This window comes from Schistocerca cancellata, chromosome 2 (assembly GCF_023864275.1).
Source record: "Schistocerca cancellata isolate TAMUIC-IGC-003103 chromosome 2, iqSchCanc2.1, whole genome shotgun sequence".
NCBI lineage: Eukaryota > Metazoa > Arthropoda > Insecta > Orthoptera > Acrididae > Schistocerca > Schistocerca cancellata.
Window position 1 is genome coordinate 965,220,872 of NC_064627.1, and position 6,208 is coordinate 965,227,079.

Sequence of the window (6,208 nt, forward strand, 5' to 3'; positions counted from 1 at the left end):
CAAGCTCAGAGGGATAACAACCCCTATATTCCCAAGGAGAGTCTTCCAAATTGCATCCTGGATGTTGTCAAACCCACTAAGAGGTTTCTGACTAATCCTGAACTTCTAAAACTGTGTGTTAATGAAAAAAAAACAGAATCCAAATGAGTTACGAAATTCGTTCATCTGGAAACGGCGCCCCAAACCCACATTGTCAGCTGGTACAGTTACAGAAGTGCAACGTATGACGCAATTCTTATATTTAATTATGGAAACGTAGGGGAGATGAATGCATTAGATAGAATGGGCTGGAAATTTCACTCAAGACGTTCCTCTGCAGCTGAAAATCAGTTGAAGACCTGGTAAAGAAAAGAAGGCATAAAACAAGAAACAATAAGAGAACCCTTGAGAGAAAAGAGGACCCTCAGTACGGGGCCTTCTGAAGAGGTGACATAAGAAGAAACGTCAGGCTGAACTTTAAAATGCGCTTCTCGAAGATTATGTTTTTTAAAGTTTATTTACATTTTTCTCAGAATCTATAAAGGCTACAATTTAGAATTTTTGTACACTTATTTCCATAAACCCAATAAATGTTGTCTCAAGTCTAAGTGTAAGCTGAGGTATAGGGAAAATTACCAGGAATATTGCATGAACTTTACGTTATACTTACAGACTTGAGAGAAGCTTACTATATTCAAAGAGTTTAAACAAAGAAAATTTGTGGAAAAAGGTACATTATTATTTTTTGAAAATGAAATTTTTTAAGTCCGTTAAAAATGAAATATATACAATACATGGGACTTATGAGCAAACTCTGTTAAATTAATGTAAAGCACGGTACAAAAAATCATTATTGTATCTTCAAAGTTGTGGATTTCGTGCATCTTTTAAAGTAGTGCATGCTTTTCATTAATGTCCCCCCATAACCTCGCAGTGGTGTGGCCTTGTATTCTACAGTAAATGGTGTGTGAGATTTAGTACACACCATCTAGTTTCTTAGAGATTATGAATATTTTGATATTGAAATTAGTGGTTTAACCAACTTTAAGTTATTACTGTGGGTTCGTATTATACTATTAATACAAAGTCACAATAATGAAACAGAATACTATTTATTGACAGTCACTAAAATTATAAGTTCTAATTTCTCTTCAACATTGCATACAATCTGATTTCTGTGCAAACTATGTGTAGAAATACAGTCATTGTAAATAAGTGCTGTAAAAGATTTTTATTTCATTTTATTTATATCTGATGATTGTAGCTACAATTGTCTACGAATTGTGATCTGCTCCTAACCGCAATGATCATTTAATATTTGGTGAAAAGTTTTATATGCTTATAAATATAAATTTTCTCTAGATTTTTTTCTTTTTTTAACGATTCCATATCCACAAGAGCAATTTCATATGGGATCTACGGAAGGTGTATTAGCATATCTGTTCTTATCCTTTAAATATTTATTGTGTATTCTTGTTTTCTGACATGTTCCACGTCCAGAGGATCTCCTCACTATTGATCAATTGGAACGAAAAATACATCTAATCAGATCTTATGATACCCGAAACATGGGTAATAATAAGAGACCTTGTTCTAACATTACATCCAGAAAACTCTTTTCTCCATTTAGTTGTTCCATCTTTTCGCGGGTAATAACTACCACTGCCCTCATCTTTATCGTTTCAATATCATTCCTGCTCTGATGGTGTATCATGATCACTGAGAATAACAGCATCCTCTTCATATAAATTATCTGGGAGTAGGCATTAGGAGTGATTTAAAATGGAATGATCATATAAAGTTGATCGTCGGTAAAGCAGATGCCAGACTGAGATTCATTGGAAGAATCCTAAGGAAATGCAATCCGAAAACAAAGGAAGTAGGTTACAGTACGCTTGTTCGCCCAGTGCTTGAATACTGCTCAGCAGTGTGGGATCCGTACCAGATAGGGTTGATAGAAGGGATAGAGAAGATCCAACGGAGAGCAGCGCGCTTCGTTACAGGATCATTTAGTAATCGCGAAAGCGTTACGGAGATGATAGATAAACTCCAGTGGAAGACTCTGCAGGAGAGACGCTCAGTACCTCGGTACGGGCTTTTGTTAAAGTTTCGAGAACATACCTTCACCGAGGAGTCAAGCATATAATGCTCCCTCCTACGTATATCTCGCGAAGAGACCATGAGGATAAAATCAGAGAGATTAGAGCCCACACAGAAGCATACCGACAATCCTTCTTTCCACGAACAATACGAGACTGGAATAGAAGGGAGAACCGATAGAGGTACTCAGGGTACCCTCCGCCACACACCGTCAGGTGGCTTGCGGAGTATGGATGTAGATGTCGGTGTAGATCTAAGTCATTGGAATCAACTGGCCCCTCATATGTATGTGATATGTCAATGCTCGCATTTTGTCCCCCTCTGGCCCATAACAAATAATATACAACAATATATGCTATTAACTGTACGATCAAATATCATATCTTATGAAAAATATACACAGAAATGCAATGAAACAGGTACCTTGACTTTTTCTTCTCTTGGAATGAGAGTGGTGCGTTGGGATTCCACAAACCCCCAACTTACTCAGACTTGTTACTTCAACATTTCATGAAGTCCTTTTCTCAATTAAAGTTACAAAAACGCACTTCTAGCACTCTACTGACATCTCGTAGCAGCTGCCTCGAGCTTCAGAGCGGTGTGACATGTCATATAGCAGTCTTTTTTTTAGTCATCACTCTTCTGACTGGTTTGATGTGACCCACCCCAAATTCCTCTCTTGTGCCGACCTCATCATCTCAGAGTGGCACTTACAACCTAGGTCCTCAATTATTTGCTGAATGTATTCCACTCTCTGTTCAAATGGTTCAAATGGCTCTAAGCACTATGGGACTTAGCATGTGATCTCATCAGTCCCCTAGACTTAGAATTACTGTAACCTAAGGACATCACACACATCCATGCCCGAGGCAGGATTCGAACCTGCGACCGTAGCAGCAGCGTGGTTTCGGACTGAAGCGCCTAGATCCGCACGGCCACAGCGGCCGGCCCACTTTTTGTCTTGGGGTTTTTACCCTCTAAGCTCCCCCTCCCCCTCCCACTCTTAGCAGATGTCCTACCATCCTGTCCTTTCTTCTCATCAATGTTTTCCATATATTCCTTTCATCGACAATGCTGTGGAGAACCTATTCATTCCTTCCCTTATCAGTCCACCTAATTTTCAACATTCTTCTGTAGAACCACATCTCAAATGCTTGCCTTGGTCACCAATCCCCGTTTTTCCCAGCGATAGTCTGCTTTTTGCGTCCTCCTTGCTCCATTCGTCATGGGTTATTTTGCTGCGTAGGTAGTGGAATTCCTTAACTTCATCTACTTCGTGATCGCCAGTTCTGATGTTTAGTTTCTCGCTGTTCTCATTTTTGCTACTTCTCATTACTTTTCGTCTTTCATCGATTTACTCTCGATCCATATTCTGTACTCGTTGGACTGTTCATTCCATTCAGCAGATCATGTAATTCTTCTTCACTTTCACTGAGGATAACAATGTCATCAGCGAATCTTATCACTGAGATCCTCTCACCTTGAGTTTTACTTCCGCTCTTCAACCTCTGTTTTGTTTCTGTCATCGCTTCATAGTGTTTTAGATTGAACAGTAGGGCGAAGGATTACATCCTTGTCTTACACCCTTTTTAACCCGAGCACTTCATTATTGGTCTTCCACTCTTATTGTTCCCTCTTGGCTCTTGTACATATTGTACACTACCCGCCCTTCCCTTTAGCTCACGCCTATTTTTTCAGAGTTTCGAATATCTTTCACCATTATATATTGTCGAACGGTTTTTCCAGTTCGAGAAATGCCATGAACGTGTCTCTATTTCCCTTTAGTCTTGTCTCTATTATCAATCGCAACGTCATAATTGCCTCTCTGATGCCTTTACCTTTCCTAAAGCCAAACTGATCGTCATCTGACACGTCCTGAATTTCGTTTTCCATTCTTCTATACAGGGTGTTACAAAAAGTTACGGCCAAACTTTCAGGAAACATTCCTCACACACAAATAAAGAAAAGATGTTATGTGGACATGCGTCCGGAAACGCTTAATTTCCATGTTAGAGCTCATTTTAGTGGCTTCATTCCAACGTGATCAAATTGTAAATTTTCACAATCAACACGTGTGGGCTGACGAGAATCCGCACTCAATTGTGCTATCACATCATCAACACAGATGTTCTGTGAACGTTTGGGGAGGCATTGCTGGTGATGTCTTGATTGGGCCCCATGTTCTTCCACCTACGCTCAATGTAGCACGCTATCATGGTTTCATACGGGATACTCTACCTGTGCTGCTAGAACATGTGCCTTTACAAGTACGACACAACATGTGGTTCATGCACGATGGAGCTCCTGCACATTTCAGTCGAAGTGTTCGTACGCTTCTCAACAACAGATTCGGTGACCGATTGATTGGTAGAGGCGGACCAATTCCATGGCCTCCACGCTCTCCTGACCTCAACCTTCTTGACTTTCATTTATGGGGGCATTTGAAAGCTCTTGTCTACGCAACCCCGGTACCAAATGTAGAGACTCTTCGTGCTCGTATTGTGGACGGCTGTGATACAATACGCCATTCTCCAGGGCTGCATCAGCGCATCAGGAATTCCATGCGACGGAGGGTGGATGCATGTATCCTCGCTAACGGAGGACATTTTGAACATTTCCTGTAACAAAGTGTTTGAAGTCACGCTGGTACGTTCTGTTGCTGTGTGTTTCCATTCCATGATTATGTAATAAAATGAGCTCTAACATGGAAAGTAAGAGTTTCTGGACACATGTCCACATGACATATTTTCTTTCTTTGTGTGTGAGGAATTTTTCCTGAAAGTTTGGCCGTACCTTTTTGTAACACCCTGTATACTATTCTTGTAAGCATCTTGGATGCATGAGCTGTTAAGCTGATAGTGCGATAAGTCTCACACTTGTCGGCTCTTGCAATCTTCGGAACTGTGTGGATTAAGGCTTTCCCAAAGTCAGATGATATATCGCCAGACTCATACATTCCATCCATCAACGTGAATAATCGTTTTGTTGACACTTTCCCCATTGACTTTAGAAATTCTGATGGAATGTTATCTATCCATTCTGCCTTATTAGATCTTAAGTCTTCCAAAGCACTTTGTCATCAGGCCACAAGTGGCCCATCGGGACCATCCGACCGCCGTGTCATCCTCAGTTGAGGATGCGGAGAGGAGGGGCATGTGGTCATCACACCGCTCTCCTGGTCGTTACGATGATTTTCTTTGACCGGAGCCGCTACTATTCGGTCGAGTAGCTCCTCAGTTGGCATCACGAGGCTGAGTGCAACCCGAGAAATGGCAACAACTCATGGCGGCCCGGATGGTCACCCATCCAAGTGCCGGCCACGCCCGACAGCGCTTAAGTTCGGTGTTCTGACGGAAACCGGTGTATCCACTGTGGCAAGGCCGTTGCCTCAAGTCTTCCAAAGCCATTTTAAATTCTGATATTAATAGTGGAGCAGTTAGCTATAGAAATTCGTCATAAGGAGTGTACCACACACAGGTTCCTTTCAGATTACGCTGATAAAATAGCTCCCTACTTAGCAATCATATACAACCGCTCGCTCACCGATAGATCTGTACCTGCAGATTGGAAAATTGCGCAGGTCACACCAGTGTTTAAGAGGGGTAGTAGGAGTAATCTATCGAACTACAGACCTATATCATTGACGTCGGTTTGCAGTAGGATTTTGGAGCATATACTGTATTCAAACATTATGAATCACCTCGAAGGGAACTATCTATTGATACGTAATCAGCATAGTTTCAGAAAACGTCGTTCTTGTGCGACGCAGCTAGCTCTTTATTCGCACGAAGTAATGGCCGCTATCGACAGGGGATCTCAAGTTGATTCCGTATTTCTAGATTTCCGGAAAGCTTTTGACACCGTTCCTCACAAGCGACTTCTAATCAAGCTGCGGGCCTATGGGGTATCGTCTCAGTTGTGCGACTGGATTCGTGATTTCCTGTCAGGAAGGTCGCAGTTCGTAGTAATAGACGGCAAATCATCGAGTAAAATTGAAGTGATATCAGGTGTTCCCCAGGGAAGCGTCCTGGGACCTCTGCTGTTCCTGATCTATATAAATGACCTGGATGAAAATCTGAGTAGTTCTCTTAGGTTGTTCGCAGATGATGCTGTAATTTACCGTCTAGTA

General features: G+C 41.5%; 1 pseudogene; it reads right to left on the reverse strand.

Moving 5' to 3' along the window:
* Nucleotides 1-5,349: 5,349 nt before the first annotated feature.
* LOC126163579 (5S ribosomal RNA) lies at nucleotides 5,350-5,467 on the reverse strand (annotated as a pseudogene).
* Nucleotides 5,468-6,208: the final 741 nt, after the last annotated feature.